At 45.1% G+C, this 22,363-nt stretch overlaps 1 protein-coding gene across 2 annotated transcripts in view; it reads left to right on the top strand.

The window, feature by feature from the left end:
* Positions 1 to 22,363, top strand: part of Dlgap2 (DLG associated protein 2) — a 720,970-nt gene that overhangs the window by 126,814 nt on the left and 571,793 nt on the right. The window lies entirely within an intron of this gene.

Consider the following 22,363-nt stretch of genomic DNA (forward strand, 5'->3'; position numbering starts at 1 on the left):
TTCTTTCTCTTTCTTTCTCTCTTTCTTTCTTTTTTTTAAAGGGACATATTTCTGGAGTTTGTAGCATCTCTCCTAGCCCTTGCTATAGGTTTTGGTGTGGGTATTATTGCACTGCCATGGGCAGTGCTGCTAGCATTGCTATAGCAGTGGTAGATGTTGCTTTAGATAGTGCTACAGACATTGATGAAAGTATTATAGGGATTTCTGTCGCTATTACTTTAGACATTGCTGAAGACATTAGAGGTGTTTCTTTTAGATATCACAGACATTGTAGGTATCATAGATACTGCTGTAGATGTTTCCAAGGTATTAGAGGCATTGCTATAGATATGGTAGAGCCTGTTATAGATATTACTGTAAGCATTGCTGTTGCCATTGTAGACCTTACTGAGAAAGAGCATGGAGCAGTGTATGAAGGATGAATAAATGATTCCAGATCAGTACATAAAGTTGATCTAGAAGGTGGAAATTCAAGCTGAGAGAGTATAATTCTATTCTACTAATAGGTTCATTTTAGTTAAGTGCTTTTTATTATTGTCAGTAACTTCTCAAGCTCGATTACCTTTAGTATAAAATCAATATAGAACTTCAAACCAGGTAAAGAAATATTCAGAAAATAGCACAACATGTACTTGACAGCACTAACCATGGCTGCTGTTTGTAGCTACTACTGGGCTAGCCACACAGACTCCAGCAGATGAAGGGATATTGCTGTTACCGTCATTTCATTAAGTAGGGCACATCAGGCTTCTAGAAGATTCTGTTGCTGTATTCTTTGCTGTCTGCCTGTCTGCTGGCGATTCACCTGGTGTTTTATTCTTCAGGTAGTGATACGTGGCTCAGTATAGATAATCTCATTACCTGTTGTGAAATTATTAGGATATTATTTCAAATGGAAGCTCTGTGTAAATCCTCATCCTGCTCCAGCCTTTTGAGTCAGTTTATTCAATATACTCATAGCTCAATAGTTCCGTAGCTCAACTGAGATGCATGTGTAAATAATTATTCCACGGTTTCAGGAATTTATTGTGATTATGGCTCTGCTCATTAAAACATTTAAAAATACCATTTGAGCTGCAGAGATGTGCGACACAGTCATAATGACATATAACTTCGGAAATTGGCCAGCTCATGCGTGTCTGCAGCAGGGAAGAGCAGGCTCCCGAGCTATGGGCAGCGGGGACCTCTGAGCCTATTCAGAAGAGGAAGTAAATCTCACGCTAAGTCATCCATCAAGGCAGAGGCTCTGTGTCCAGTGACTCATCTCTCAATGGCAGGCTGTCTAGGAGTGATACACAAAGTTTACTGACAGAAACTCAGGGATTACTCTAGCATCAGCTGCTAAGTCTGAGGAATTCACTGTATTCTATGTTAGCCTCCTTTTCTGTACCTGGGAAGTTGGCGAATCAGAACAGACCCTGCCCAGCTCCCTGTGACAATGAACCTGAAGCTCCAGCTTTTAGTTATTGTGTTTGTTTGTGGAGGACAGTGTGACCCAAGAAGGCAGGTGGACAGTACGGTGAGAGGTGGGTACATATTTGTCACATCAGATTTTTATCATGTTCTTTGTTGAGAGCACTTAAAATCTCCTTCACAAATTCGTTGAGATATTTGACTGGTTGTGTTGATATTTGTTACCCCACTATGCTATAAACATGAGAAGTCACTCTCCTGCCTGGGCACCTTTCTATCTAACCATTCTCTCTTCATGCCTTGGTATCTGTAGTCTGGCTCTGGGGACCTCAGCTCTCCTCTCCTCTCTTCTGAGATCATCTTCAGCTTCCCAGTGTAAGTTCTATCTCTGGAGGTGATCTCAGAGACTCGGAAAGTCAACCATCCCGTACTCTATAGTGATGCTTTCATCAGTAAAAGCTGGTGTGGGGTTTGTGATCCAGAGTCTCGGATTATGTAAGTTAAGTTGCTTATGTGTGCTCTATTCTGAGTGTATGGACCATTTCAGGTTTACTTGACACAGATTATTCCTGTTCACGTATGTTCAGTTGTGTCAGGATCTTATCTTCCTTTACCTCCGCTGGGCTGTCTGAGGTCACATTTGATACCAGTGGCATTCTTCTCTGGCTTCAGTGGGCCAGCGCTTTGACTAGTCCTGCCATTGATGGTGTGGCTGACGGGACTCCACACAAATGGCAATTTAGTCTCTGGTATTTCAGGGCTGATGTCCTTGACCTGGAATGTAGATCTCTGGTCAGTCTTCCTTTCAATGTAGACTAACATAGAGTCTCTTTAATTTTTTTGCATTTGGTATCATCATCACCACCACTACCACCATGACCGCCATCATCACCATCATCACCATCATCACACCATCATCGGTAGTGGTAGTAGTAGCAGCAACAGCAGTAGTATTTTGGCACTTGGTGGGGTCCTACCTCTTTCTGACTTAAAATTCTAGTTTTCTAGAGTATCTTTGGGATGGCAAAGCTTCTGAGGCTGACCTAGTAATTTGCAGAGGAGGCTTGACAATTTATCCAGAAGCTTCTGTGATATGTTAAATTTTAGCTCATGAGCCCACACATATACCCAACCAAGACCTGCCTGCTCGGTAGCCTTGACCTTAGTGGGGCTGCCTCACTTATAGTGGCCTCAGCAAGGTCCTGGCATGGAAATTTCCTTGAGTGGCTCTCCTGCTGTTCTCCCCTGGAGCCTGGTTAATACTGAAGGCCTCAGTGCTGAGCCATGGCCTCTTTGGAAATGCTGGTCTCGTGCTGTGAGCTAATGCCTTTATATCAGCTTCTGAGGGTGGTGATTGATTCTCAGATTGCACTTTAGAGCTGGACTTGGGGGCTCACCTTGATTTACGAAGCTGCTTCTGCCTTCAAGTCCCTGTTAAGCTCTGTGCTGTTCTCTGCACTGATCTGATTCTGTGACATGGCCGGAGCCAAGCTTACCTTGTGTGGCGTTGTGCTCACCACGATCAATAACTCTCCATCTGCCTTTTCATCCTGTCCCTCCTGCGCCCTGCTTCCTCAGCACGCATGTGCATTTACGCTGTTTTTACTTGTTAGGGACGATAAGTAACAGCTGACTGTGGCTTTAAGGTAGCAAGGGCAGCTGACACGCCGCCAACAATTGCTTTTCTCGTTCTTAAACCACCTCTAACCTGCTTGGGTATCTGGCTTTGAGTCCTCTCCCTCCTAGTAGGGCTGGGCTTTCCTGGACACTGTCAAACAAGCTGCAGGCTTATTTCCTCGAAGATAAGAAGGATGATGGTGTGTGCACAGTAGGACAGTGTGCACAGTAGGACAGGGCTATCTAATATGTTCACTTAAAATAAGAGCATTGTTTTCTTTCTGACCCCTCTTAATCCATGCTAAGAGTAGCTAAGGGGAATGTTTAAAAGGTATATTAGTTCATTTTCCCACCACAGTAACAAATTACCTGAGGCAGCTTAACCCAATGACAAGAAGGATGTACTTAGCCTCAGTGGCTCCAGGGCTTGACACCGGTGTCAGCTCTGCTCTGGAGAGGATCTCCTGGCAATGACAGTATGGGAATGAGGTGATGGGTAAACCTTGGGACTGGTACAGTGCTTCACACAGCACTCTTAGACCAGGATGTAATTTTAGGGTCCATGGTGTTTGCTTGTTTAGGACAGGACAGTGATGGGATATGGCCTGCAGCCTCCTGTACCCTTTAGCCTTCTGGCTCATAGCTCCCAGTTCCTCTTCCATCACCTCTCAGAGTAGCTTGATTTTTGTCTAGGGTTGATTGCTAGTCTGGGATGCTAAACTAGGTCACTGCTTCTGGTCCCTAGTGCACAGTGTCCCAGGCTGTAGCCTCAGTGCAGCAGCGGGATCAGTTTACTCTTCTGGGAGCCTCTGTGGCCACCTGCTGTGTGACAGATGCTGGTCAGATGAGGGCAGAGGCAGGTGAGGCTTTAGGGTATAGGGCCATCTGTGAGAGGGCAGAGGCAGCTTGTTCAGAGGTATGTTTCTGATACACCAGCGTTGATCCCTTCTGCCTGAGGCTTTGCAGTCCCCTCACCTTGGGACAACCGGGTCCCAAAGGCCTTGAGTACTGGTTTATTTGGCAACAGTACCCGAGGAACAGGATCATAGTGCTGCGTGTGTATCCTTGGTACAGGATGGGGTTGATTGTTGATACAGCCCTTCTAAGAGGACAAGTGCCACCTACTGTCGCATTCTCAGTTGAGCTTCTGATGGCCATTCTCAGTGATTACCAAGCATTCTCTGTAGGTTGACAACGAACCCTGGGGACAAAATTCAAAACCATCTTAAGTCTATGAAAGCGCACGTGGCGTTGCACTTGCCACAATTTTGGCAAGCTTTGTTTACGTCTGAGAGATGGCGCCTTTTAAAGATTCACAGTATTTCCAAACAAGTCTCTTGCTTCAAAGATAAGTACTTGGGAACTGTTTATAGATGTAAGTGTTCAAAATGATGGCATGCCCCACTTCCCTATACTTAAGGTGGTTTTGAATTTTGTCCCTTATATTACATTTAAGTAGTGTTATCAACCTGTGAGTACGCAAGAAAGAGATCTTTGAGAGGAGGAATATTGTTTTTACTTATTCATAGATTCTTGTTTATGCTTGTGCATTCTTGTGTAGCCTCACACTTTTGCATAGACCAGCGATGTAGCTACATGAGTGGCTGCTGTTAAACTGTCACATGCTAAACTCATATGTCAGGGACTGTTATCACTGAGTCACTTATGACTCAGTGTGTGCTCTATGAATACAGAAGACATTCTATAGAAAAGTCCGGTGTGTCCTAGGCATATGTGAGTACACAGGAAAGTGCCTTCCTGTGACATCATTGCTCTTCAGTGTCCTGGAAGGCTTTCCCATAGTTAAGGGAGTGAAGCCTTCCATCATGGGAGTGATAGCTTCTCTTCAGATCCTCTGCCTTGTAAGATACACACCCAGTTCTTTTTCTCTAACCAAGAGAATTGGTGTTTTTTTTGTTTTTGTAGAGAAAATTGGGTTTATATTTGTATTCTGGGAGCTTGACTATACAGTAATTAAAATGGATGTTTCTTAATTTTCCTTTCTGGGAGTGATGGTCAGACATAGTTAATTGTGAAGAACAAGGACTTCAGTAAGGCAAAGGCTTCGTAATTGTTCTGACAACAGCAGCAGCAGCAGCAGCAACAACAACAACAACAGCAACTAAGTTGTCTGTAAGAAACTAAGTTGTCCACCAAGTAACTCTGAGTTAGGAATGAATATGCAGAATTTGCATTCTACCAGGAACACTTTGGAGATTTTCCCCAAGGTTCCTTCTTAAATCCATGTTGCTGTATCTGACCATGTGACTGTGTATTATGTGTGTTGAGATGACAAGACCTCAGGGACCCCCATAGCAGTCGTTAGGTCTGGACTTCATGGGCTCAGACCCCAAAATGAACCAAGCCAAGACTTCGTAACAAGGTTACAAGGGGTTCCTCAGGGAGGCAGACGGTTTAATCTGAAAAGGGTGTCATAACTAAGGTATAGGAGATGATTGGATACTAATTCAGGTTTCTGGTCTTCCTTTGCTTCTTGTTGAACATTAGGCCCTTTTACGTCTACAGAACTTTTTCCTTTTTAATGCTATTCCCCGTTCTGCTGTATCACTACATTGTACCTTTTGTGGCTATTGCTTTGTCTCTGCTCTCCAAAATGTGGATATTTTCAGAGCATGGGTATCTCTGGATATTTCAGAATATCTAAACTCAATTTCTCTGGACACTGGCTCCCCGGCTCTTGACTCCTTCACAGTCTGTGTTGGGATGTGTTTCTGGAGTGGACTTCCTGTCTGTTGGCACTTTCACAGTCTGAAACATCATGGCTCTACAGATGATGGGCATTGGCTTCTAACCCACTCCAATACTAGCATTTCCACAGGGACCTCTGAAGTGTCTTTGTTTTAGAACATCTGTCCATCTGTCCCCTCCCTCCCTCTCTCTATCTTTCTCTCTCTCTCTCAGTCTCTCAGTCTCTCATTCCAATAGCTAACTCCTTGTGTTGGTAGAACTATTTCTTGGTGCCCAGATCTAAAATTTAGACTCTGAATGTTCTATACTTCCTGCTCTTGTCCCCATGTCATCTCAGTCCTGGCTGCTCAGTCTCCACAGGAGCCTGACACTTTTGCCCTTTATATTATCATCACTGAGTCCCGGGCAACATCTGACTTTTGGCCTGTGCTTCTTGGTGTAAAAGTTCAAGCACCACTGCTATGCTCTTCTATGGTGCTATAGAGTGTCAGAGAGGAGCAAGGGAAGGTCACAGATTATAGGAAGTCCTGGGTCTGGGGTCTGTATCCTTCTGAGACAACTGTGATATCAGGGAGTGGTTTTATGGTAACCAGTGGGTCCCAACCACCAGCCTCCAGTCATTTCTGCAGTTCTGTGATAGTAGCAGCCATGTTGGGGATCCAAGCAGAGCACCATGTTTCCCATGATTCTCAGAGTGAAAAAGGATGTTCACATGACCTATTGATTGCTTCTGTGTCACTAAATAGTAGGAAACGACTCGGATAGCCAAAGACATGGCTCTAGCACCAGGATCCTATGTGACAACATAGGTGTCCGTGCTGGCACCTATGGCATGGATCCCTTGACCTTTCTGCATGGAAGCAGGGGCAGTCACATTTCTGGACAAAACTCAAGGAACTCATCTCTTTTTAAAATGGTGTTCCTTTAGTCTCACACCAGAGTTAAGAGTTAATTGATGAGACTGTCTTCTATCCAAACTGTGAGCAAGGAACCTTATCAAAAAGTCCATTTCCATTCCCGTTATTAGTTATGTCTGGATTCCCCCCTCCTATTTCCATAGCAACATCGCATTCCTTTAAGAATTAGTTTTATATTTACAGAACGACCCTCCATATTAATCTACCTCTTCTCCTTTCTCTACACGTTTATTCATCGTGAGAGTCAAAGTGCTAGGCTGGGAACCTGGCTGTGCTGTGTTGGATTCAGTCAGGAAGACCTGGCTGTACCTGTGTTGCATGGAAGTGATTTGGTTTCATCATGTCTGCAGGTATCTGTCAGGAGCATTTCACTCCCCCTTCCCAGCTCTGCTAATGCTATCGGCTGTTACGTGGCCGGGGAGCTGCGTGGTGATTCCCACCCCTGGGTGTGCTGTGTGTCAGTTTCTCATCTTCGCTCACATCCTACAGTTTTTGCTTGCCTTAGCCGTTTCAGGAATCTAGATTAATGACTGATTTTGGTTTTTATTATTTACCAGCCATGGAATCTCTTTCCCTTGTTTGACAGCTTGGTCCTGAAGTCTAGAATCTTCACCAGGATACCTTAACTGTATCTGGGTCTGTTTATGTTGCAGACCTCAGAGTTGGATTTTCCTTTTTGACATGCTAATTGGGTGGTTTCATCTTAATTCATGTCTGATTGTAGGTTATATTTTGAATTGTTCCTTTTCAAATTTATGACATTGTCTTCATGGCTTAAAAAATTAAAATGTCTTTTATGTATATATGGATTGTATTTTTTTCCCCTACCAGCCTCAGGAATTTGGACAACAGCTTTTATAATATTTAAATGTTATTCTGAATAATATAAGTAAACACATTTTTTGATAAATTTCATACCCAGAAGAAACATTTTAAATATAATCAAACTCATCTTCATTGAGGATGGTTAAACTGAAATGCACACACATAAATAAAAGCGCATACCATAGGCTTTCTGTATGTTCACAGATATGTGTGCAGCCACCCCCACAGCCAACTTGAAATCTTTATCTCCAAAGAGAGAGCCTTTTTTGGCTGAGTTCCTATCTTCATATTCACTGGGACTCTCTGTGTTGATAGCCCACCTCTGTGTCATAGTTTTCCCTGTTCTGCTTGATGTGTAAATGGAGTCATGTGATCTTTGTGATGGGGAACACAAGTATATCTTTTCTGAGTTGACTGAAATTGCCCTCTTTGTTACTAGTAGCACTTTTGTTTCAAAGTGTATTCTGTCTGTGGTCAGTATAGCCATCCACTTCTCTTATGTCTATTCTTCAAATGTTATAGTGTTTCCCTGCCTTTACTTTAAATTTATCTAAATTCTTCTCATGTAACAGTGCTTTTTCCCTTTACTTTAAATTTATCTAAAGTATGTTTCTTCTGAGCACTATAGAGCTGGGTCTTTGGATTTTGTTTTCAAATCTAGTCTGACAATCTCTTCTGTTTGGTTTGATTATTTATTAATCCATTCACATTTAGTGTGTCTGTCAGCAGAGATGTCTTTAACCTGCTTTTAATGCTTCCCTTGTGTTCATATCTTTCACACTCCTTTGTTCTCTCTGTGGCTTTTTCTTTTGATTAAGTGAATTCTTTATAACACAGCATTATAGTGTAAGTAATTACTTTTTGAGTCTTTTGTATGTAGCTAGGATTCAAAATGTATGTGTCTTGTTAGCAATGACTTTAGGTTTACGCTAGCTTAATTCTAGTCATATTCAGAAACATTACTCCTACATGTCTCTGTGTTTTTACCTTTTCTGTAGTATTTTTACATACTTATTTACATATCTTCGTGTTATAAACCCAGTGATACCTCGCTAGAGTTTCACTTTTCCATCTGTTTTCATTTTTGCAGTGAAGCGGCATTGCTTATATGCATGCCCTTTGTTCTGACATTGGCAAAATGTCACACATCCATCTCTGTGTGTTACAGGCTTAGCAATATTCTCCAGACATTGAAATCTTTATCTCCAAAGAGAGAGCCTTTTTTGGCTGAGTCCCTATCTTCATATTCACTAGGACCCTCTGTGTCGACAGCCCACCCCTGTGTCATGGTTTTCCCTGGTCTGCAATTCCCTGAATTGTATCTTATACAATTTCACTTTATATTCATTAAGAGATGGGAAGAGGCAAATACATCTATTCTTTATATGATCAATTAACTACTGATTCTCATCTCTGTCCACATGGACTTCCATTGCCTACAGGGCTCATTTGCTTCTGTGTGAAGAACTTCCTTCAGAATGTCTCAGAAGGTACATCAGCTCACATGAATTCAGCATTTGCTTTCTTTTGCCTTCAGTTTTGAAGGAAAGCGTTTCTGAGTGTGGGATTCTAAATTGGTAGTTTTATTTTTGTTGCTCTGGGCACTTTGAACATGTCATCTCACTTTGGTGCTGTTATCGCTTCATCTCCTGGTTCTTCTGAGAAGTCAGACATTAACCTGATTACGCTTCCCCTGGGAGCAGCAAGTCATTTTTTCTCATGCAGCATTTGTGACTGTCTCTTTTCCTTTGACTTCTCTTACTCCTGATGTAGTATGCGCTTGGAGAACTCTTTGCCTGCCTCTTCCTTGAGAAAATGTGACGTTTTCGAGTAAGCAGATGATATATGTTCCCTGAGTTGAGAATACACATGAAGGGGCTACCGGCTACATGAGAGCAGGCAGCAGAGAAGGCGTGCCAAGGGATAATGGCTGGGGATACCCTAAACTTACAGAACATCAAACAGCACATAGGCACCTAGAACAGACAGAAATAGAGAATTGTGGGTGAGTTACACACAGGTGCTCAAGTGAGTAGGCTACATCTAGGCACTCTGAACTTTAAGGTTCACAGCTAAGGGAGGAACAAGAGATACAGTTCCAGGAAGGTTTTAGGGTTACAGTTTCTGAGATGTGTCTCAGTCCTCCATAATGGCACATAGAGTCTTGGTGTTAGGGTGATCTTATTCCTAGGGTGTTTTTGATCAGCGCTGACTCGGGTGTATGAAAACCCCCACTAGGCCTTTTATGTTTAGTTCTTGTGTTAATAGGATGTCTGTAAGTTTACCAAGGATTCAGAAGCCATTTGTGTTGACCAGTTTATTCCCTGAAGAAGAAGTGAGAACCAAAGTGATCCCCATTATATCGGACAGAGGGGGACCCTGCTCACTCAATGTTTCTGAAGACCTACCAGTTCACCGTAAGTCTGGAGAAACACTTGTTCTGCTCTTGGGTATTCATGGTAGTGGTACTCTGAGCTGGAGGAGCACTGGGTACTTTAGGATAGAGACCTGTTATTCCCACATAGCATCTGCTTTAGAAGAAGTCCTCTACAGATCTCTGAGAGTGGAGCTCAGCCAGGCCATGCCTCCTGTCTCTTGCTATGTAAGACACTTGTCCCCATGATTTCACCACTTGCAAGGCATTTTGCCCATGGGACCTGGTTCTTCTTTTGGTCTTGTTTCTCAAAGTTGCAGTTTGCAAGTAGAGTTGGAACCAGAGCGGCTTTGTGTACCCATCCATATAAATGAGCGTGGGTGACCAGGGGTTCTCATTTCCTTCTCACCTGAACTATGACAGAGAAGTCACTACCCACCCACTCCACTCGGCTTCATTGAGTTGATTCATCCAGAAGTGTAGATTCCTCCAAGTGCTGACCTGTCACTATGTCACGCACAGCTTTTCAAAGGAAGGGCAAGGATCCATTGGCTTGTGCCCCTTCTGTGTCAGCCCAGAGCCCAAGGATGTTGAGAATGACCTGTGAAACCCACATAGAACAGACAAAGATGTCTTCAGTGTTGCAGTTTTGGAGATCATCTCCTCTGTCACCTGCCACCTCTCCATGCCCTTCTCTACCCAGGTTCTCTCTCTGCCTGGGACCTTGTTCCTTATGGCTGCTCCCCTGGGTGCTCTCTTGTCTCTAGTGAAGTCTCTGCTCATTCCTCACATGGGTAGCTGCTTGGATTATTCCAAGGTACTCCAGGTTTGTGGAAGCTGCTGCTGGGAAGTATGTCCTCCTCCTTGCGTGTGCCTTGCCTGGTAACCTTGTTTTTCAGGGTCTCAGTGTTCTGCCTTTGGATTATTCACTTGTCTGAGCAAGGCTTGCTATGTTTCTAGCATGAGTTCTGTTTTGCTTCTCTTCGTGAAAGAGTAGCTGTCAATCATGGCTCAAGTAGCCATCCTCCACCATGTATAACCTTAATTGCTAACACCCCTGGAAGTGATAGTTTTCTTGTGGCAGCAACCAGCTGGCCTATCTCCACAGGCTGCCTGTTGGGAGATTCTAGGAGCCCACAGAGGATGCAAAGGCCATTGTTCTATGGGGTCTGAGGGCTACATTCATGATTATCTTGCCTGGGTTCTTTGGCTGCACTGAAGACTAGAATAAGGTCCCTCATGTACTTAGGTTATGGCATAAGTCATTAGGAGAAGCTATCCATGATTAAACACACAGCCTGAGTTTTCTGCATGAGTATTCAGTCTGATGTGTGGATGGATAACCATTACACTCTAGCAGCCAGTGCTCTAGCTTCCATGAATACTGAGTTCTTCCATGGAGACATAGTTCAGAAATTGCTGTTCCATCACTCTGGAAAGTTGGAAACTCAGACCACCCTGACTTCTTCCCATTTTTTTCCCTCTGTTCAGCTCTCTTCAGGATTATTTCCCTGAGAATCCCACGTGAATGCTTCCCTTCCCACTCAGAACCATGTCTTACGTCTGTCTCCAGAGAGTCCCTGCATCATCGATCTTTGCTTCCCTCCCCGCCCACTATGACCCTTAGACACAAATCACCTTCTGTTCTAACGCCATGGATTCCTTCACAGGTCCTCAAAATGAGACTGCTGTAACAGTCTTCTTCCCCCAAACCCTAGACTCTGCCAACAGGATCTTTCTCCTACAAAGATATCCTTGGTAGATAAACTATGTTTCTAGATGTTTCAAGGTGACCCCGAGGGACCTTGCTCCAACTCCAGGCCTCTTCAACATTTCTTCCTCTCCCTCCAACAGTGACTGTCAGTGTTACTGAATTTGCAGGCTGCTCTATCAGTGTTCCCTACTCTAGCTCCTCCCCATGGAGGGATCATGTGATTGATTCTGTGTCTCCACACTCTAGAGATCCAGTCCCTCAAATGCTTATGAAGTGTGACTACCCCTGTCCAGAGTTGAGATGAAGTTTTTAGGAATGCATGAGTGAGACACAATCCCCGTCCCCGGGTAGGGCTCTCTATCAGGGACAGAGCTCACAGCCTGTTATGGTGGTAGCATTTGAAAGTTGAAGGTGTTGAGAACTGTGTGACAGGGAAGGTTAGAGGGGACACTTTGTTTCTTCCTTTTTTTTTTTAATGGTGTTCAAGAGTTATACAAAAAGTGGGACAAAGGTCTCAAGTGAGACTAAGAAATGGCAAGCGCCTAGTGGCCAGTGGCATGCCAAACAGGGTGCAACAGTGTGGCCATTAACTCGATGGATGTATGACAGGAAGACAAAGGAACCCTGTGCTGTCTGGAACGGTTATTAGTGTCAGCTGGTGTCTCTCCTGGCTCCCATTTTCCACTTGTGAACTGGGGTATGATAAGAGGCTGGGCCTGGGGGAGAGCTAGAAGATCTGTGGGGAGACAAGGCTAGCCTGTGTCCTGGCAGTCTAGAAGGCTGGCGTAGACAGCGGAAAGAGACTTCAGAGGTGTCCAGCTTTGGGAGCAGAAGAGTTTTGAGGACTGTGGTATCTAAACCAGTGATAAATAAGGATTCTTGTAATACAATGGCCATGCTACTATGAGAATTCTAAAATGTATCACAGTGTTGGTCAGCCTAGGAATACAGAGAAGACCATGAGAGCATCCTGAAGGCTCTGTGATCGGAGACGGGAGGGCCTAGTCAGATAAAGCATCCTGTCATGGCAGAAGGTGTATGTTCCTGTGAGAGTGTAAGTGTGTCCTTGAGAGGGCTGACAAACATAACTTTATACCTCATGGGAGGACTGTCAGCCCCACCCTGAACCCAGAAAACCAAAAACCAAACCAAGACTACACATCAACTTGAGGGAAATGTGAAGAAACTGGGGGACTTTCGTATATACTGTTGGTGGGAATCTGCAGTGATACCTCTGCAGTGGAAAAACAGGAAAGTAAAAGTTAAAAATAGTATTGCTGCAGTCTAGCACTTCCGTTCCCGGGTAGCTACTCAGGTCCTGAGAACAGAGCCTTGGGTTATTTGCACACCTGTGTTCATGGCGGCACTGTTAGCGAAGAAGCAGAAGAGGCCTGAGTGACCATCTGCGCAATGTGTTTATTAATCCGCTTTACAAAGGAAGGGCATCCCAATACAAACCACAGTGTAGAGGGGCCTCCATGGCCTTGTGCTAAGTGGGATAAGCCAGTCACAAAAGGACAAATCCTGCCTGAACCCCTATGACCACCAGGCTTGTAGCAACAGATAGTGGAATGGTGGGTGTCAGGGAAGAGGGAGGCAGGGGGATGTAAATCTAGAGTAGCGAATCTCAACTTTCCTGGGGCTGCAACCCTTTAGTGCAGCTCCTCATGCTGTGGTGCCTCCCAATCAGAAGATTATTTCATTCCTACTTCATAACTGTAATTTTACCGCTGTTATAAATCATGATGTTAATATCTGGTATGCAGGATATCCGACCCTCAAAGGGATTGCAACCCACAGGTTGAGAACTGCTGACCTAGAGGGAGACAGCAGACATTTGCTTACAGAGAAAGGAATGACCAACATCTGTCATCAGGACACCTGGCTGCCTGAAGCTCAAAACTCAGCCTGCTTCTTTAATGCAGAAGGCACGTAACCCTTCTGTCAAGGGCTCCACCGCAGGTCACAAAGGCCGGGTACACACGGAACAGCGGTATTCCTTATGCACATGGTGGATTACATATTTGCTGCCCAACTCCTCCAGGCTGCAGAACTGTGAAGTCTCTGTGTACCCCTGGTTGGTCAGAGTTTCGTCTTTGGCAAGTACCCGTACTTTTGCCATTCTCAATGACCTGAGGCTCAGTGTCCTTGGATGGCAGGAACAGAGCCCTGCGTAGTGCCTCATCCGAGGCCACCAAACTGTATAGCCGAGCGCTTGGACCCAGATAGCATGATTACTTTGCCATTCTGTGAGTGCAGTGATATTTCTTAAATCCCCAGGCTCACCAAGTCTTGTCCTCCCTGCTCGAGAAAGGAGACTAGCCATAAAAACCAGCCTGGAGACTCTTGTGCCAAGATGATCCATTCCCTCGGCACACACCCGTGATTTATCTTGGGCATTTTATTCTTTGTGCATCAGGTTTTCTTACTGCCAATAAATTTAATTAGATTTAATTAACTAGACGGAGCCAATGTTGTCTGCTTTCTCTACAGCAGAGAAGCAGGAAGTGTCAGAGAAGGGAGGACACAGGAAAGGCCATGTGCTTGAGGGGGCAGGCATCTGCCCTCCTACTGCCTTGAGTCTTTTTAGCCCTAGTTGCCATAGGTAGAGCTCCTAGGACTCAGTCTGCTCAGGCAGAAGGAACTTTGGGGTCATGGCAGGGTACACACCTCTGCTCATGGGTCTGTTCTTTTGAGTAGCATTTATAGAGTATTGACTCCAAGACATGGTGGTGGGGGCTTGGTTGGTGATTCTGGGTTTTCTAAGAAAGCAAGCTGATCAAGCCATGGGGACAAGCCAGTAAGCAGCACCCCTCCCTCCATGGCCTCTGCATCAGCTCCTGCCTCCAGGTTCCTGCCCTGTGTGAGTTCCTGTCCTGACTTCCTTTGATGATGACAGTGATGTGGGTGTGTAAGCCAAATAAACTCTTTCCTCCCCAGGTTGTTTTGGTCATGGTGTTTCATCACAGCAATAAAGTCCCTAACTAGGACAAAGGCTGATGTGGTACCCAGATGTCCTAGAGTGTGGGGTTCCCATGGTAACTGACAAGCCCAGGGAGAGGCAGGCATCTACTGTAGAGGCTAGGCATTTCCTTATTAAAGAGTCAGCTTTTGAAGAAGAAATCACCCCACAGTGTATTTGCAGCAGTAGCTGTAGGTGCCCTCTGTGGCTCCCCGTTCTCTTCCTCTGCAGCCTGCAGGGTGGCACTTCTCCCTCATGGCTTAGAATATCATGTCCTTGTACAGGAGCCTTCAGTCTCACATGTGGGCTGAGACTCCTTTGATCCTTCCCTCTCCTATGGTGCTTCAAGGATACTGTGGCTCAGTCCAACACGGGCTGAAGATTTGCAGTGAAATGGGCACATAGCTCTGTGGCTTTCAGCTTGCAGACTAGGGCACTGCCTGCTGCGGCCCCAGTGGTGGGAGAACCTTTTAGTGTTTCAGAGTCCTGGCTAGGATGTGGGTCTGTGGAAGAGCATTTACATAGTCAGTATTGGGCCCAGAACCACAAAAATACATACATACATGCATACATACATACACGCATACATACATACATACATACATACATACATGCAGGCATTAATACACGCAGACATTAATACACATAGGCATTAACACATACATGTATATATACATGAATACATACATACATGAATACATACATACATGTATGCGTGTATATATACATGCATGCACATATACATATGCACATGCATACATATATACATACATGCATATATACATAGATACATAGATACATGCATACATACATACAAGGGAGCAGGAAGATATCTTGATTGGTGGCGTAGGGTTTTACTGCTGTGAATAGATACTATGGCCAAGGCAACTCTTATAAGGACAACATTTAATTGGGGCTGGCTTACAGGTTCAGAGGTTCAGTCCATTATCATCAAGGTGGGAGCATGGCAGTGTCCAGGCAGGCATGCTGCAGGAGGAGCTGAGAGTTCTACATCTTCATCTGAAGGCTGCTAGGAGAAGACTGGCTTCCAAGTAGCTAGGGTGAGGGTCTTAAGCCCACACCCACAGTGACACACCTACTCCAAGGCCACACCTCCTAATAGTGTCACCCCCTGGGCCAAGCATATACAGACCATCACAGTTGGTAACATGTCTGCTGCACAAGCATGAGTAACTGAGATTGTATCCCTAGATATCCAGGGATCACTGGTGATGTGGCAGGGGTCCCTTGGATCTGGTAAGGACTGTTTCAGGTGTGCGAAGGGTGTGAGGACCTGGCTTTACTCATTTTACAAGGTGAAAACTCAGCATTTTAAAACCTTCTAAAACTATTCACCACGGTTTCCACGAGAGCCAAGGAGTTTCTGAAGCCACGTGGTGTTTGCAGCTTGTGGTCTCCAGTCTTTAACTCCTGGTTGAATGTGCTGCAGGTAACTGGAGAAGGAGGGAGTGGGGCTGGCCAGGGGTGGTGACCTCACTCGAGGACAGTGCTTTTGGTGGCCTTGCCCTTTCTAGTGAACTTAATGAGGAATAGACGTTGGACTTCTCTCATGATCTGAATCATTATTTCGCATCTGTTTTTGGGAAACCAGCCTCTTGCTCGGTTGGTTCTTGACTTCATCTGCCTGTGGTTCACGAAGCTTGGGTCTTGTGTCACTGCCATCTGGAATCACTACACGCTGAGTTCTGCGACTGTCAAGCTCAGGAAAAGAAATTTGTAAAATTCCTTTAATGCTGTCTCATAAGAAGGAATGTGTCTATGGAATTTTTGGTTCTTTTGCATCTGTAACAGGGATTATGATAGTTCTTAGACAATGGCAGTAAGAAGATTGACTTTGGAAATTCTTGCTATGTAGAGTCTGCCTAGGTAGAAGAGAGGTCTGTGAAGAGTGTCCCAGATCTGACTTTTGAAGGCAGAATGGCTTTTTCCATTGGACGGTGCTCTAGGCTTGAGGCTGCTGTGAGGTAGGATACTGTGTGACTAAAGGCTCTGGTTAGGACACAGGTCCAAAGTCTCTTAAGCCAGGGCTTTATGTGAGCCATGCCCAGAGGAGGACACTACTAGTACCTCAGGGGACAGGAGTGTGACACTAATTAGAGATGACTCCTGTCTCTCCTTGGGGGGAACCCTGGCTTTTTGACCCAGCCAAGTTTCTGATTTCTTTGCTGAGACCCAGATGGGCTTCTTCTATGGATGAGGTCATTGGTTTTTGCTGGTCCATGGGTAGATAACCGGAGTATTCTGATTGGCTGGAAGCTGCCAATTTGGGACCCAGGGTAGCAGGGTTTGTAGGTGTGTTGAAGGGTTGTTGGGAAAATCTGTGGGATTGTATTTCTAACTGCAGGCTGTATGTCAGGGCTGTGCCTCTGTGTATGGGGAATATCCAGGGCTGAGTGGTGCCCTGGGAGGGAGAGGTCCTGGGCTGAGAGGGATTGATATTGTTGGGGGAAAGAAGGTATTTCTGACCAGGAAGTTAGTTTGAAGCTTGCTGCTTTGCTTGCATCCTCAAACCCCCTTTGTTCGTGATTCTCACACAGCAAGTTCTTTATAGGAGGTATGGGATGGTGGGTCCCTGAATGCCTGCATTAAAGATCTGTGAGGCCAGCCGCTTGTGTGCTGTAGAAGCACACGGTTATGGAAGAAGATATTACCCTACTCTCAGGACACATAGTTGCCTTGAAAATCATCTCTTTTTCAGAGGCAGAATTGAACATTCTGACCTGGTGCCTTAGAGAAATCCATTGCCTTGGATTCTGTGAATCCTGCTTCTCTGAAGATGTGTCACTTCTGTGACAGGAAACAGCATTCTATGAAGTGAGAGCATGGCAGAGGCTCTTTTGTGGCTGTTGGGAGTCATGGACACCTCAGTGTCCCTTTCCTGTAATAGTGGACAGAGCCTGGTTTGTCCCGCTGTGCTGACATTTTGACCATGTGATCACAAGCAGTGGTAGATGGAGGTGTGTCTTTATGCAGAACTATCTTTTACACCAATCAACCAATCAACCAATGTTTCCATTGGCCTCTGTATTGATCACTTTTCTAGTCACTGTTACCAGAGACCTGACAAGAAACATCTTGAAAGAGGAAGATTTATTTTTGCTGATAGTCTGAGGGTACAGTCCATTGTGACAGAGAAAGTACGAGGGTGGGAATGGCTTGAGGCAGGAGGGAGGGGTTGCTTGCTCACATCTGAGAAAAGTAAAGACAGTGAAGATGGGGCAGGGGCAGGGTCGGGGGCGGGGGCGGGGTCGGGGGCAGGGGCAGGGGCAGGGGCGAGATGAGCCAGGCACCATTGACTAGATTCCTCCAGCAAAGCTCCACCTTCTAAGATTTCAGAATGTCCCAAAGCAACAGCAGCAGGTAGGAATCTTGTGTTCAAACACAGGAGACCCTGGGGGAACAATTCATCTCCAAACAGTAACACCTGTGGTCTGTGTGAGTATCCCACAAGGTCTGTCTAGGCACTAGAGGAAATCACAGTGGGGTCAGAGCTGACAAGGTTGGATGGAGGTTGGAGGAGTTTCCTTTCTTACAGAGTGGATGCCCACATGTGTTTCTAGATGCCCACGTTAGTTCTCTGGAATAGAAGGGCACTGTGTGGTGTCTTTGCTAATACACCCTGAGATGTATGTTCCATTGCAATGAAGGTAGTGTTTTGGAAGTTAAAAGGGGTCTTTTGAATGTCAGAGGAACTAGAACAGTTATGTCCGGTCAGTTGATGTTCAACTCTGTTCTTTATAGATTGTTGATATTTTGTCGATTTTATTTTTTCATTTTATTGATTTTATTGATTGGCTGATCTGTCTTTCTTTGTTCAACATGGCTTTAGATCTTTAAAATGTGTAAGTAGCACTATCAGTAAAAGTTTGTATCCCTCACCATATTCTTGTTTTGAAGCTCTAGCTCCCAGTGTGTGGAGGGGGTGACCAGAGTTGGTCAGGCCACGAGACAGGCTCAGTCTGTGGGCAATGTCCTCATAAGTAAATGAAGAGATCAATAATCTTATTTCTCACCTGTGTGGGACAGCTGTTAGTCTTATTTTTCACGTGAGGGGACAGGTGTATGCATGTCATGAATGTCCCATATTCCTCATTAGAATCTGCAGGAATTTGATCTTAGACTTGCAGCTTCCAGAGCTTCAAGACATTCTCACTAATGTTTAATCTTGAGCCTATTGTGTGTTGTTATAGTAGCTGGGGTTGAGCAGGGTGGCGTGTGTGTGTGTGTGTGTGTGTGTGTGAGAGAGAGAGAGAGAGAGAGAGGCAGACAAAGAGAGACAAAGAAAGAGAGAGACAAAGAGACAGAGAAACAGAAAAAGACACATACACAGAAAGAGATAGATGGATAGATAGATGAATGGATAGATAGATAGAAATGAAGAGGAGAGAAAGAGAGAGAGAGAGGGGGGGGACAGAACGAGAATATGAGCACACCTCTCTGTTGGCTCTGCAGAGTTCATAGGAAGTGTTTTAGCCCAAAGAAATGTGTGTACTTTGAAGATGTTTGGACAATGAGGTTGCCCTTCATATATGGTAGTGAACCAGGCAGTGGTGATACCTTTGATCCCAGTCTGAGGCAGAGGCAGGCAAATCTCTGTGAGTTTGAGGCCAGCCTGGTCTGTGGAGCAAGTTCCAGGACAGCCAGGGCTACACAGAGAAATCCTGTCTCAAAAAATAAGCAACAAACAGAAATAAAACAAAAAAGCAGGTCATATTTGGTAGTGGATTCTAAACCATGGTTGTCTCCTTTTGTGGTGTCAGAACAGAGCTCCTACTATGTGTTGGGGGTGAACGACCCACTATAGCAATACTTGACCCTGATGTAACTGCTGAGAAGGGATGAGCCATGTGAGATGTGATGCATTTACCCAGGTTCTGTTGCATTTATGACAGGAGTCCCTTGCTCAGCCCAGCATGCATTCAGGAGATTCGTGTAGAAGGATGCATGGGGTGGACCCTTGGCCCCGTCTTAGACACGATAGCCAAACTGGAGGTTCTTAAACATACTTCTGGCCCTGACCCAGGCTATGTCTCAGTGTCTTTCAAAACGCTCTTCTGAATTTGCTGGGCATGTGTTTTGAACAGGAATGCTGGCTTCATGGCGGACACTGGTTGCAGCAGGACCTTCTGAAACCACCTGAAGTTCCTCTGTTCTAAGGCTCAATGTTGCTTGTTCTGAAGGACACGTGGTACTGCATCTTCAGATCCATAAACTTGCCAGCTTCATGTTTTATCTGTGTCTGGTTCACACGTATGTATACTGTAAGCATCGATTGTCCTAAGAGACTGGCGGTATGCTCTTAGGCATGTTCCCCAGTGCTGTTTGGGGGATTTGCTTCCACTCCATAGCCAACCCAGCTTTACCTCGTGGTTGGGTAAGCCAGTAGTTAAAGGATTCCCCTTCTCTGCTAGGTGGTCCTTGTTCTGCACGACTTTTCCCATCACTCTCTGATAATGGCCTAGTCCTTTTGGCTCCCCCCGCCTTTTTTCTTTCTTTCTATTTTCCCCGTACAATGGCGCAGGGTGTTCCCCATCAGCCTTCTGACAGCAGAGACAGTCATTCTAGGAAGCCCTGGCTCTTACCTCATGTATCTGATGCTGTCTTGTTTCATGGATAGCCTGAAGTAGGAGGTCTCTTCTTACTTTCCAGAGCACCATTCTGCTCTTCCTTTGCTCCTCACCATCTATGTTCTAGGCTGTGGGTGTGTTTGGAGCCTCCTTCCTGGTCATTTCACTGTGGTGTACTGGGTTAGTCACTGAGATGTGACTGGGTGTCTTTCGGTGTTCTTGTGGGATTCTAAGTTCTGAATCTATTTCCTGTGTGTCTGTGGATTCAGGCTAGTTTGCTTGGCCTGTCCACCATTGTGCTCATGGGGAGAGAACAGGCTCTCCCACTGTGAGATACAAAGTTCCACAACTAAGTTTCTGTGTTTTTTTTTTCCCCGCCCCCTCTTGGTCAATCCGTAGTATGTTTTCCTCTCTACATACTAAGATAATGTCTTGGATCTATTTTTTTTTAGCATTTTATTTTCTTGAAAGTTGGTTGAGTTTGACTCCCAAAGGTACATTCTTGTTCTTTGGGTTTTGCTTCTGTGAATGTAACATCCTACTTTCTAGTCAGACACAAATACCTAGTGTTGCTGAGTATTGAGCCTTATTTCTGTTCTAGCACCCCCCACAGGATTTGATGCAAGAGAAATATGAGTTCAAGGTCATTTTTGGGCCACATAGTGAGGCCCTGTCTCCAAAGCAACAACAAACAGGAAAATCTAACAAAACAATAAAAATAGCATCTGCACCATCTCTAGAATTCTGAAGTGTTGGTAGTAATTGTTTTTAAATGTCTTATTTCTTAACAGAAATTCTGTTTTGTCAGTGTAGGTTTGGTTTTTCTCACAGCAGAAGCTTTCTTGTACTGTCTGGTGATCCATGAATGACCCCTCCCCACCCCGTTAACTTTGATGCCACCAAAGACTCATGGGAATCCCTCGTTAGCAAGCGCAACTTGCTGACAGCAGAATGGGAGTTTTAGCTGAAAAACTTGTGTTTGTAGAAGGTGTTCTACTTAAAATGATGACAGGGAGCAGTTCTTGTCTCTTGCTTGTATCTGGGAAGGGATGGGGCCGCTGCAGTCCAGTTGTGCTCGTTCTGGGAGTGCTGGTGCTGGTGGAGGGTGGCCCTGCTGGATGTGCAGCCTAATGGTGTTCATGTGTGTTTGCATCTTTGGGTTCGATGCCCGAACCTATATGTGTTGATTCCTCCTCCTAGTTTCCTAGATATTCTTAGGACTCTTTCCATTTGTAGCATGCATGTGTATGAACCAGAGGTGATTAGAACCTGACAGCACCAAATTAGCATGACGTATTCATCTAGTGCTGAGGGGGCAGCAGTAGACTGTCCATGCGCAGAGGGGTTGGCACCAGTGCTGGTGAGGGACCTGATGGGGCCATAGGCCTGGATGTAGATATCCAGTTGTCCGCATCACCCCTGCCCTTTGAGATATCATGTACCCCTAAGCTAAGGATCATTACTGCAATCTGCTCTAGAAATACTGTTATTTCTTACTCCTCTGTGTAGCCCTCCATCTTTCCTCATGTCACAGAAGCACAATGTGATTGCTTTCTCTGTGCACAGCCTTTCTGCTGTCCTCTGTCAGCCTGACCTGGTGTTTCTATTGCATGAACTCTAATGGCATGAGATGCCAATGGCTGGCAGGGATATGTGGCTTCCATGGTTCTCAAATTGTTTCCTGGACCGTTGCTGCAGCATCACCAGGGAACATGAAATTCAGCTCCTGGCCCTGGTGGGGGACCAGGACGTTGTATGCACGATCTACGTATGTGTAAGTAGCATGGGTACAGGCTGAGGTTTGAGTTTTTCATGGTAAATTGTACTCACTACTGACTTGAGGTGTTTTGGCCCTGAAGTGGGCCTGTTTTCACAGATGATACAGACGAGGATGCTGATGGCAGCTTGTCTGTTATCAGGCTCTACTTTGTGTGCTAGGCTGTGGCACTCTGTTCCCCATGACCCCTGCATGAGAACAATGACATATGAGGCAAATACTTAAGGCTGAGACACTGCACCCCCAGCTGACAGTTTTTGTTCAGCCTTCATATCCCTTAGTCTGCTTTGAAGGAGTGTTCTCACCCTGAGCTGGGCACCAAGGCAGAGCTTTGAATCAGTTGGCATTTGTGTAAGTGAAGGAGGTGGATGTTACCCAGGCAGCCCACGCTCAGTACCCACACCCAACTCAGAGACTGCAATTTTGTAAATGGTTCTAGTGCACATATAACTGTTTATAATGACAAA

Source organism: Grammomys surdaster, unplaced genomic scaffold (genome assembly GCF_004785775.1).
Source record: "Grammomys surdaster isolate TR1022 unplaced genomic scaffold, NIH_TR_1.0 167, whole genome shotgun sequence".
NCBI classification, from domain to species: domain Eukaryota; kingdom Metazoa; phylum Chordata; class Mammalia; order Rodentia; family Muridae; genus Grammomys; species Grammomys surdaster.